This window comes from Rhinoraja longicauda, chromosome 15, assembly GCF_053455715.1.
Source record: "Rhinoraja longicauda isolate Sanriku21f chromosome 15, sRhiLon1.1, whole genome shotgun sequence".
NCBI lineage: Eukaryota > Metazoa > Chordata > Chondrichthyes > Rajiformes > Arhynchobatidae > Rhinoraja > Rhinoraja longicauda.
In genome coordinates this window covers 20,509,312-20,522,273 of record NC_135967.1, presented here as the reverse complement: position 1 = coordinate 20,522,273, position 12,962 = coordinate 20,509,312, and the positions used below count along the sequence as shown (strand labels likewise).

The 12,962-nt window shown below is 40.3% G+C and overlaps 1 protein-coding gene across 8 annotated transcripts in view; it reads left to right on the top strand.

Annotated features, from left to right (window-relative positions):
* Positions 1–12,962, top strand: part of diaph2 (diaphanous-related formin 2) — a 448,875-nt gene that overhangs the window by 83,299 nt on the left and 352,614 nt on the right. The gene's annotated exons all lie outside the window — the stretch shown is intronic.

Here is a 12,962-nt window from a genome sequence, read left to right as displayed (position 1 = left end):
AAAGTTGGCTCTCGAAGTTCAAAGCTATATATTTAAATTAGTACACAATTGTTTTACAGACATTTTAATTTTATGCATGAACTACTTTTAAAAGCAAATATATATTTAATTATATTTCTAATTTCTTTATTTTTTCTGTTTTCTGTCTCTCCTAAACAACTGATCCATTGAGATTTTCTTTAATATTTCCCTTATCATGTTTAAATCCATAGGCTTAGAAATTCACTAGTAATCTCATCGCTAATTGAAATCTGGGACGTCGTGGGTTCCTGGGCAGATGCGAGAGTGCCTTAAGGCAGATGCGAGAGTGCCTTAAAGATGTTTTTAGATAGGCATATGGTTATGCAGGGAATGGAGGGATATGGATCACATGCAGGCAGATGAGATTCATTTGATTTGGTATCATGTTCCGCATGGACATTGTGGGTAGAAGGGCCTGTTCCTGTGCTGTACTTTCTATAGTCTCGGATCTATGTTCTTGGGGTTCTGGGGCTCAGGGCTCTGGAGAATGTTATCGAGCAGAGGGATCCAGGAGTGCAGGTATGTAGTTTCTTGAAAGTGACATCACAGGTAGATAGAGTGGTTAAGAAGGCTTTCAGCAGCTTCATCAGTCAGAGTATTGCATATAGAATGTGTAGGAAGGAGCTGCAGATGCTGGTTTAGAACAAAGATAGACACAAAATGTTTGAGTAACACAGCGGGTCAGGCAGCATCTCTGGAGAAAAGGATCTGGTCTCGACTTAAAACCTCACCTATTCTTTTTCTCCAGTGATGCTGCCTGACCCGCTGAGTTACTCCAGCTTTTTGTGTCTATCCTCTTGTTGAGTATAGAAGTTGGGAGGTCATATTACAGTAGTATAAGACATTGTTGAGGCCACATTTAGAGTACTGTGTTCAGTTTTGGTTGAATAATATTTAATAATAATTATATTTTAAATACCTTGTAATAATTTTTTATCAGAAAATTAGTTCTAACCTATTTTAATGATTTAGTTCATTTTTCAGGTAAAACTCTAATTGAATTTTGCAGTTAATATTCTTTATCTGCAGCCTTGCAGACAAGCATTTTATGAAATACTTAATTCAAATATGGATTCTAAATGGCTCCTAAATTTCCTGATGTGCTTATTTTATAGTTTATACAAAATAAATCAAGATGAATCAAAATTGTACGAATATTTTGTTGGGATTACTATTGTATTTTTTTTTATTTTGGGAAGTGATTAAATAATCATTGATAATTGAAATAGCAGAAATTCAGCAGACCTGGGAACAGATGGACAGACCTGGACAGACTTGTGAACATATCTGTGAGCAGACCTGGGAACAGACTGGTACAGACCTGTGAGCATACCTGGAAACAGACTGGGACAGACCTATGAACAGATCTGTGAGCAGACCTGGGAACAGACCTGTGAGCAGATGGGGGAACAGACCTGGAAAAGACCTGAAGACCTGGGACCAGACCAGGGTTAGAGCAACCAGCTACGACGTATGCAAAATAAGTACAGCCTGGTATGTTCATCTCCTTGTACAACTACTTCAATAAACAACTAATTAAACTGGAAAAAACGACTGAAAGATCTGTTTTGTTGGGTTTGCCTACGTTCATTCTGACTCCCTGTGTATTAATGGCAATTAGAAAAGAATTTATTGGATAAGTCTGGAAGTTGCCATTACATCTTAAGTAAGAACTGTCTCTATGAGTGAGACTGGAGCTTGTGAAACAACTAGACGGAACAAGGGTTATTTTATTTCACAAGCCTGACACTGAATCCCACAGACTGGTCAAGGTCGCCACCTGCGCTAATCTGACTAATGGAGATTGGAAACTTCGAAAGCCAACGCACAGGGAAAGTGAGTACGTACAGCATTAAGCTTTATTGAGCAGACGGGAGAACAGACCTGGAAAAGACCTGAAGACCTGGGACCAAGCCAGGGTCAGAGCAGCCAGCTAAGACTTGTAAGCGAAATAAGTACAGCCTGGTATGTTCATCTCCTTGTTCGTACAAACTACTCAATAAACAACTAATTAAACTGGAAAAGACGACTGGAAGATCTGTTCTGTTGGGTTTGCGTAAGTTCGTTCCGACTCCCTGTGTAGTAATGGCAATTAGAAAATAATTTACTGGATAAGTCTGGAAGTTGCCATTACAGCTCCTATTGAGTATGATTCTAAGTCTAAGTCTCTCTCCAGTGATTCTGCCTGTCCCGCTGAGTTACTCCAGCATTTTGTGTCTATCATCGATTTAAACCAACATCTGCAGTTCTTTCCTACTACACATTCCTGAGCCAAAATGCTCAAATGAGATTTCAAGGGTATGGAAAATATATAGATTAGAACAATTTGAAGAATAACATGAATTCTGTTTATCCTTGGTAAACTGATTTATTTCTAGTCTTTGTTGCAGCTTTCATTGTTAAATAATTATACATTTCCAAATTCTGGAAAGTATTGGAATCAGCATTGATGAGGAAAGTGTTGATGGCATAAGCAGCTTGCACTGACCAAACTATCAATCTGTCAACAAGGCTTTGTAGTGCATTTAACGCAGTAAATGGATTTCAGTTAAGGATTAAGTTTCAACTGAGTCACACTGCTCAAGCAAAAATGTAACTAGGGCTGCATTAATAATAACCAAATGCATCCTGTGCAGTTATTGATGTACAGTGCAATTCAATAAATTAATGGGGAAATGCTGTCCAGAAGTCTGTAGCTTCATTGTCATGTGGTAAATGTCCTTTGTGATCTTAAACTACAGTTGACTGGGCAAAATTTGCTTCAAGCTAAGCCACTGAATTTCCTTTTAAGTTTCTCTCATCTGTGACAGAAAGAAAATCTTTGTTGTAACACATAGAACACTTTATTTTAGAGGGGTTAGCCATGATTTTGTTGCTTGTGGCAAAAGTCAAAATTATTGTTTCATGGCACATTATTATACGGTGTGGAAACAGGCCCTTTGGCCCACCAAGTCCATGCTGACCAACGATCACTCATACACAAGTTCTATCCTACACACTAGTGACAAGTTACAGAGTGTAATTAACCAACAAACTTGCACATCTTTCGAATGTGCATACTCCTGCACCGATTTTCTATGTTTCTATGAAACTGGAGCACCCAGAGAAAACTCACACAGTTACAGAAAGAATTGTACAAAGTCCATACAGACGGCATCTGAGGTCAGGATCGAACCCAGGTCGCTGGCGTTTGTAAGGCAGCAACTCTACTCCTGCGCCACTGTGCCACTAATTTCAATGAAGACATTCAGAGACATTGCACTGTAAAAATTGAACTAAAATGCTAAACATAGGGACCATTTATCAAATATATTAAACTATTATGCAGATTCATTTTTCATGAAGTAACTGAATTTTTCTCCCAATCCAGAGACCTACCATTTCAGGTCTAACTGGGACAAGGATCCAAGTGACAATTCCCCAGTATAAAGATACAAGAAGATTGAATCTCTGCTCTTGTGCAGTGTCAGTGTCCATCACAGAACTAATGAATTTGGCATCTAAAATATGTCAATGAATACCTTATTTCTGGTTTTGATAGCACCTGTACAGCAACGTGGGATTTGCGAATGTTCAAAATGTCTGAACACTGGAGATCCTTTGGAGTTGCTGGCAACACTCAATGAATTCAATCCCAATAATACTTTACACTAGGCCAAGTTGGGCCCAAACCTCTCCTGCATTGGTGTAGCACCCTCTCCTTCCCCCTCCTCCCCTCCCCTCTCTCCCCCCTCCCCTCTCTCCCCCCTCCCCTCCCTCGCTCCTCCCCCTCCCTCCCTCCCTCCCTCCTCCCCCTCCCTCCCTCCCTTCCTCCTCCCCCTCCCTCCCTCCTCCCTTCCCCCCATCTCCCCTTTTGTAGCACCATGTGGTTCAGTAGATGGCAGTGTTTGTTGCTAGGTATGTGTGTGTGGAACTTATTGTTCTGGGATTTGATCTTGCTTCACAAATTCTCAAAGTCTGAGATGATCACTCTTTCAATTGTCCTCTCTATCCTGGCATTTTGTTCAATGACAATCTAACAAACATTTATTTTTTAAATTATCTGTTTTTCTACTTTTGTCTTCCAGTGCATGGTTAGTATTTCGGGTGTGTAGGGAAATTGATGATGATTACCACAGGTCAGAGAGCATAACATAGAACTACTGGCTACTCTGCAGTGTCCCCCTCCCCCTTTTATCAGGCACTATGCTACCCCCTCTGGTCCCAGATATTCTGTCACCATCCCTGGCCTCACACACCACCATCACCACTCTGAGCCATATCGATCATCCCGCCTGTTCCTGGTCCCAACGTTGGTTCTCCCAGTTAACCAAATGCCGTACCTACTGATAGCCAAGAATGGAGGTGAACCTATCAAGACCTATTAATAAAGAAATACTTTAAATACCTCAAAGTCCAGGAGGAACTCAACAGGTCAGGCAGCATCTGGTGAAAGAATGGACAGGCAGTGTTTTGGGAAGGGACTCCTTTTCAGCTTTGTCGCGGCATCGGTCCGGACCCGAAATGTCGTCTGGCCATTCCTTCCCTAGATGCTGCTTGACTCCCTGAGTTCCTCCAGCACCCTGTGTTTTGCTCTAGATTCCTGCACTTGCAGTCTGTTGGATCTCTGTCTAAAATAACTTCATTACCGTTAGTCTGTTCGTGATGCAAGTATGCTAGATTCCAGGCGGCACGGTAGCGCAGCGGTAGAGTTGCTGCTTTACAGCGAATGCAGCGCCGGAGACTCAGGTTCGATCCTAACTACGGGTGCTGCACTGTAAGGAGTTTGTACGTCCTCCCCGTGACCTGCGTGGGTTTTCTCCGAGATCTTCGGTTTCCTCCCACACTCCAAAGACGTACAGGTATGTAGGTTAATTGGCTGGGTAAATGTCAAAATTGTCCCTAGTGGGTGTAGGATAGTGTTAATGTACGGGGATCGCTGGGCGGCACGGACTTGGTGGGCCGAAAAGGCCTGTTTCCGGCTGTATATATATGATATGATATGATATGATATGATTCCATGGCAAACAATTTGATTCTACCTAGTTTTCAGCCCTGACAAGCAAGGTTGAAGAGCCACATGACACATGGAGAAAACAAGTCCTTGGTTGTCCAGAGAGGAACTTCAGTCACAAAATCACAACCTTACATTCCATACCTGGGAATAGGGTATGCCTGGGATTCTTGGAAATGCTGCGGTTATGACTATTTTGAAGCAAAGAGTTAAATCTGATTGCAGATACTATGGTGATTTCCTGATTTCCACAAGGTAATCATCGCCTGGATTTGCTTCAGCTGTATCCTGCCAGTGGCTGATTTGTGGTGTAAATTTTACTCCTCTTAAGCTACAGTGAACATGATCATCTTTGGAGGTCAACTCCAAAGGAAACGTGGGGTGCAGCATCAATCTTTTTACATGGTGTTTCCTGACCTCACACTCTCAATAAAGACATTGATGATGGGTCACACTATGGTGCTACAGTTAGTTATGTGCTTTCCCAGCTCCACAGACTAGGTTTGATCCTGACCTCAAATTGCATAACCTCTTCATAATTGAGTGGGTTTCTGCTGAGTGCACCCGTTTCCTCCCACATCTTATGATCTTTCAGGCAGCAGTCATCTCTTCCGAGATATGCAGTATTGACCACAGGGTCTGTGTGGATGGGCAAGCCACATTATTCACTCACTCGACACCATGCTCCCAAAACAGACATCTGTCCCAAGCTTCCAGGATGTCTGAAGAGTAACATTTACCTTATTATATAATAAACTGTATGCCTGTGTTTTGCACAAATGAAATAAGTTCTGGTTATGCAGTTGAACTGCAAATTGCATCTTGGGGGTTACTTATTCATTTTATTTTATGTATACTTTATGCAAGTCAATGAAAAGTGAGTTCATAATTTAAAATGGTCAGATAGCTCTAATTTTTTCAATAGCCCTCTGAGTGCACCTTTCAGTACATGTTTTAGCTAAGCAGCAAGAAGCTATGTTATACAGCATTAGGCACACTTTTCTGAATGAAACGCAGGGCCAGATGATATTATTAATAAGCTACTCCCGGCAGTTTTGTGAAAGAATTACTACAGATTCTCATCATTGGAGTTGACGTCATTGCAGTGATATAAGCAATTGCTGAGCAAGGTTTGCTGTCTTTGTTAGCTGTTTTAGTGAGGAACGACTTGGGAATTCAAGAATGCCAGGTAAATGTACACTGAAGGCTGAGCCAGGAACCTTATAACCTATGGTGGAATGTTAAGGTCAAGTATGGCTGGTGGTTTCACTGAAATGAATTGTTTATTATCCAGCAATGTTAATTTTTTTGATCTTAGAATAACCAGGATGATGCAAGCCTCTTTGCCCATTGTATTACACCCACCATTTCCCTCCCAGTGCTGTCACTATTCGTCATGTTTAGCTTCTGATTTGAAGAAGCTTTGGAGCCACTTTTTCTTCTCGCTATTTACCAAAGGGGTTTTAGCGGCCAAACCTTTGAAGTATGCATACTGCAGAATGTATGGAAGATGTCAATTTGCAAGATGTCAAAAACAGTAATAAGATAAATGACCGGAAAATAGAAATTTTAAGAAATATTGGGTAAAGTTTAAATGCCAGCACATTTCCTTTGTGTTCAAATAACTGGAGCCCCTTTGATTCACATGAAAAGGCAGGCACCATTCAGTTTAACATCTTCTTTGAATGACACCACTTACAATGATGGAATGAAAGAAGAACAACATTATTTGAAGCAGGAGCAACATTATCTGTTTGTAGCCAAGGAAAAGAGTTTGAGATTCTAATGTACAGGGTTCAAGTTCGGTATTACCCTCTTTCTCTTACCTTTTCTTCTTCTTCTGCTCCAACTTTTGGAAACAACTCCCACACTCCACCTTTGACTCCCCAACCAAATTAGTTGTTTCGGACCATCCATCTTTAATTTTAATAAATAATAGTCTCATGATACTTAAGCAATACTTAGAAATAATTATTTTTTGTTCTTGCATGTGTATTGTAATTTTGAAACATAATTAACATATTGCTAAATATTTTAAAAAACTAGCATGCAGATGACAGAAAAAGACACGAAGTGAAGGAGAAACTCAGCGGATCAGGCAGCATCTCTAGAGAACATGGATATATGACGTTTCAGGTCGTTTGTGAAGTAGGATGTTGACCCAAAATATCACTTATTCATATTCTCCAGAGATGATGCCTGACCCACTGCTTACTCCAGCACTTTGTAATTTCTTTTGTGAACCAGCATCTGCAGTTTCTTGTTAATACATGTTTATTCATAAGACAGAACTTAGCAGTCACAGAACCACATGCACCACAGCTTCTATCTGAGATCCAAACCATCAGGGACGTCATTCTATAGTCAATTAAGATGAGTCAATGTGATATTCCAAAATGATTTAAGCACTAAATTCATCAAAGGTGATGAGACGAGACAGCATCAAACAGAGTCCCGAAGACTTGAATTCTAGAACTAGGTGTGTCTCTTGCTCGGCTGTTTCTTTTCAATTATAACACAGGCAATGTGAACAAGTGCCCAGGTGCATCCTGTCTGCAAAGATCATAACTGATCCAATCTGGCTACTAACTGCTAAGTGAGTTTAGTTTAGGTCAGTTCATTATTGTCACATGTCTGAGATACAGTGAAAAACTTTTTTGTTACGCTATCCAACAAAAAGGCAATACATGATTACAAACAAGCCGTGCACTGTGTACAGATATAGGATTAAGGGTTTCTCATTTCGTGCAAGATAAAGTCTGATAAAGTTCAATTAAAGATAGCTCAAAGGTCTCAAATGAGGAAGATGGGAGATCAGGACTGCACTCGGTGGTGAGAGGATGGTTCAGTTGCTTAATAACACCTGGGAAGAAAATGTCCTTGAATCTGGAGATAGGCGTTTTCAAATGTCTGTACGCTTTGCCTGATGGGAGAGGAGAAGAGGAAGTGACTGGGGTGAGACTGGTCCTTGATTATGCTGGTGGCCATGCCAAGGCAGCATGGTGCAGCTGGAAATGTAGATTTTAAACTTAAAAAAAAAAAAAAATTCCAGTACAACCAGCATTTACAAAATAATTGCATTTGTAAGTTATTTCGCAGGTGTGCAAAATAGCACGCGAAGAATAACAATACAATATAACAAAACGTAGATCAAAAGTACAACAAAGAGAAAAAAAATATATATATATATATTTATACAAATGTTTACAGGTCAACCAGATCACACAGTACAGTTCTCCTTAACATCCAAGATGCCATGTATACGCGTTCTAAGCCTTTTACACTACCACTGACAGAATGTGTCATGTCCTCATCTCCATTCAACGAGGATTTAAAAAAAGAAAATATAAAATTAATATAGGTATACATCACTCTGGAATTGCAGGGAAGCCCAGTTGTCTAACATGAAAAAAAAGGAGTCCACATTGCCCAAAATTTGTTTACAGACCCCCTAAGTGTGTGCTTGATTTTTTCCAACTTGATGCAATTTAAGATGTCTTTAATCCAAAGGGCATGAGAAGGGAGTGCTGGAGATTTCCATCTGAGCAAAATTAGTCGTCTTGCCAACAGAGTGACGAAGGCAATTACATCCTTATTAATTTGAGTGAGTTGCAGTTCGGATGAAGAAACCCCAAATAATGCGGTAATAGGGTCTGGTTCAATCTGTATGCCGCTTATTTCTGAGAGTGTGTTAAAAAAGTTTCCAGAAACCAGCAAGATATGGGCAACCCCAGAACATATGCACATGATTTGCATTTAACTGGGTTATTGATGCCCCTGCAATTCCAAGTGAGAAGGTTTAAACCACTCCCACCGGCTGGATGTACTGCTGCATACTGATTCATATCTTCTGAAAGAGAGGACGTGTAGAGGACAAGAAACAAAGTAAACAAAAGATCTTAGTTGACTCTAATAGTACAGGTTCAAAACACAAAGATAAATAAAGCACAAAAAACATGTACCAACTGTTGCCAAAGAGGGAGAAAAAAACAACATACCCCCGGATCCCCCCCCAGCCGAAGCATCTCCCCAATTGAGATGCAAGCTGAACCCTAGCTACAAAAAAATTTAGAGCAAAAATCTAATAACTCTTACTCTATACTACCTGAGATTCGTGACCGTTGAGGCTGAATAAACCAAATGTGCATAAATTTGTCCCCAATAGAGTCCAAAGGGAAACGGCATCACTTGAGAGATACTCAAGGTCAGTAAAGTGACTTAAATAATAAAACTTGAACTAAACTGTGCAAACAACCCAATATCGGGGTTAAAGGCATCTTACTTCAAAATAAAAATAATAATACAAATAGAAAACATCTGTATGAGCGGAACATATATGCATGTACATACGTACACAAATACACAAATATATGTATGCATATACACACACGCACCCACCCCACATTGCATTATACTCATACTCAGTAATATCTGAGGTTTCTACACAATGAACCAAAATAATCCAAACATGTGATTATCGATCCCCAATTAGGCCAAGGGGGTACTAACATCAGTCAAGAGAGGTTTTTTAGCCCGTAACATGGCTCAAGTAGTAAAGCTTCGGCTGAACTGCAAAAACTGTCTTAAATCAAGATAATAATACTGCAAAAAGGCAACATTGTGTGTGGAATAGAATGGAAACAAAGGGTCAACAATGGAGTGTTCGTGTGTCCGTGAATGCAGCAATGCCAGCTTTGCCGGCGAACCGGCTAAAATGCAATAATGGAATAATTGAATGAGATAGAGTTAAAAATAAGTGTACGGATAGTACCTTGGGGAATGAGATGTGAAAGAGGTGATTGGTTCATGAGTCTCAAAGCATGGAGCAGAAGCTTTTCTAAAATCTGCACGCCCAGTTTCTTAAGCTCCTTATTCTACCATTGTTGATATATATAATTAGCTTAATTGTAGACCATTTGTACAATCTGAATTGCTGCAATTAAGAGCTTTGAGTATACCAATGTAAATAGCTCAAATAATACAGAGCAGAATCAATTCCAGTATGTTGCAACATCTTAGAATTTCCCTTTTAATGTATTTTCTTTTAGTAGTGTGTAATTAAACTTTTCCAAAATGGTTTAAAAGAGTTGACTCAGGGATGTGATGGTTCACAGGGCAAAAGTCGTTGGCTCTGCCAAATTGCAATAAATCTATTTTCCATTTTCACCAGACCCACTTAGATACTCCAGTATTTTGTGTCTGTCTTTGGTTCTGCTCGGTCCTTGAATCTATATTGATCTAGAACTGTGGGTCCAAGCCATACTTTCTAAATTCATGGCGGGTAACACAAACTTGGCAGCTTTCTGGATGCAAAGGTGATAATGATGCATTGGCCCTTATGTTTAATGCATAGTTTATTGATGATTTATTTGGTAGGAAAAATAAGCAGGCAAAATGAAATAATGTTTATTGTTGTAAAAGGAACTTGAGGTATCGGTTTATTCACAAAGTGCTGGAGTAACTCAGCAGGTCGGGCAGCATCGGTTCACAAATGATTGATAGTGGTAGGGGACAAAAAATCCTGATGCAGGGTCTCAATAAGATATATATACTTACATCTTTAGATAGATAGAGCTCTAGGGCGTAGTGGAATCAAGGGATATGGGGAGAAGGCAGACACAGGTTATTGATTGTGGACGATCAGCCATGATCACAATGAATGGTGGTGCTGGCTCGAAGGGCCGAATGGCCTCCTCCTGCACCTATTTTCTATGTTTCTATCTTTTGCCTTGCCTCCATCTGATTGATCCACTGAGTTCTTCCATTGGTCTGCTTTTTCCATTGTAAGGGAGAGAGGACAGGTTGAGTAAGTGGTTAATAGGGCCTACAGTGCCCTCCATAATGTTTGGGACAAAGACCCATCATTTATTTGCAAGAAAGAAAAACTGCATATGCTGATTTAAATCGAAGGTAGACACAAAATGCTGGAGTAACTCAGAGGGTCAGGCAGCCTCTGTACACAATTTGAGTTTTGTAATAGAAAAAATCACATGAGTTAAAGTGCACATTGTCAGATTTTAATAAAGGCCATTTTTATACATTTTAGTTTCACCATGTAGCAAATACAGCAGTTTTTACAGCAAATGTACCCCCATTTCAAGTACCATAATGTTTGGGACATAGCAATGTCATGTAAATGAAAGTAGTCATGTTTAGTATTTTGTTGCATATCCTTTACATGCACTGACTGTTTGAAGTCTGCGATTCATGGACATCACCAGTTGCTGGGTGTCTTCTCTGGCTACGCTCTGCCAGGCCTGTATTGCAACCATCTTTAGCTTATGCTTGTTTTGGGGGCTAGTCCCCTTCAGTCTTTTCTTCAGCATATAAAAGGCATGCTCAATTGGGTTCAGATCAAGTGATTGACTTGGCCATTTTTTAACTTTGAAAAACTCCTTTGTTGCTTTAGCACCATGTTTGGGATCATTGTCTTGCTACAGAATGAACTGCCGGCCAATGAGTTTTGAGGCATTTGTTTGAACTTGAGCAAATAGGATGTGTCTATACACTTCAGAATTCATTATGCTACTACCATCAGCAGTTGTATCATCAATGAAGATAAGTGAGCCAGTACCTTCAGCAGCCATACATGCCCAGGCCATAACACCCCCACCACTGTGTTTCACAGATGAGATGGTATGCTTTGGATCTTGGGCAGTTCCTTCTCTCCTCCATACTTTGGTCTTGCCATTACTGATATATTAATCTTCGTCTCATCTGTCCACAAGACCTTTTTCGAGAACTGTGGTTGCTTTCTTAAGTACTTCTTGGCAAACTCTAACCTGGCCATCTATTTTTGCAGCTAACCAGTGGTTTACATCTTGCAGTGTAGCCTCTGTATTTCTGTTCATGAAATCTTCTGCGGACAGTGGTTATTGACAAATCCACACCTGACTCCTGAAGAGTGTTTCTGATCTATCGGACAGGTGTTTGGGGATCTTTGTTTGTGATTGAGAGAATTCTTCTGTCATCAGCTGTGGAGGTCTTCCTTGGCTTGCCAGTCCTTTTGCTATTAATAAGCTCACCAGTGCTCTTATTCTTCATAATGATATTCCAAACAGTTGATTTTGGTAAGCCTAAGGTTTGGCTGATATTTCTAACAGTTGTATTCTTGTTTCTCAGTCTCATAATGACTTATTTGACTTTTATTGGTCCTCATGTTGATAAACAGCAATAACATTTTCCAAAGGTGATGGAAAGACGGGAGGAAAGAATAGATGCTGAGAGCTCTCTTTTACCTGCATGAAGGAGGCAAATAAACAAACCCTGATCAATTATAAACACCTGTGAAGCCATGTGTCCCAAACATTATGGTGCCCTGAAATGGGGGGACTATGTATAAACACAGCTGTAATTTCTACATGGTGAAATCAAAATGGATAAAAATAGCCTTTAATAAAATCTGACAATGTGCACTTTAACCCCATGTGATTTTTTTTTCTATGACAAATCTCAAATTGTGGAGTACAGAGGCAAATAAATAAATGAAGGGTCTTTGTTCCAATCATTATGTAGGGCATTGTATGTGCAGAGCAGAGATCTTCCAGGAACAGATCCAATTCTGTAATCAGACCTTGGAGCAAGAACCAGGAGCACTCCCTTTCCCTCCACCCATCCAATTTGGCCAATCATCCTGCTCTACATGGTGTTTGCTTGCCCTTTTGCGGGTCAAATGAGATGCTGATGAGCAGCAAGGACAAGAGGTCGTTTTCTGTCTGAAGAAGGGTCTCGGCCCAAAACGTCACCCATTCCTTCTCTCCCGAGATGCTGCCTGTCCCGCTGAGTTAGTCCAGCATTTTGTGTCTACCTTCTGTTCCCATAGGTCTTTAGCCCAGCTTAGGTCATGTTAACTTTTCAGGGCTCAGTCCTGTTAGTTTCTGCCCCCAGCACCTCCCATCTACTGTAAAGCTTGGGCACAGACTTAGTTCTGATGCAGAGGGACACTAAC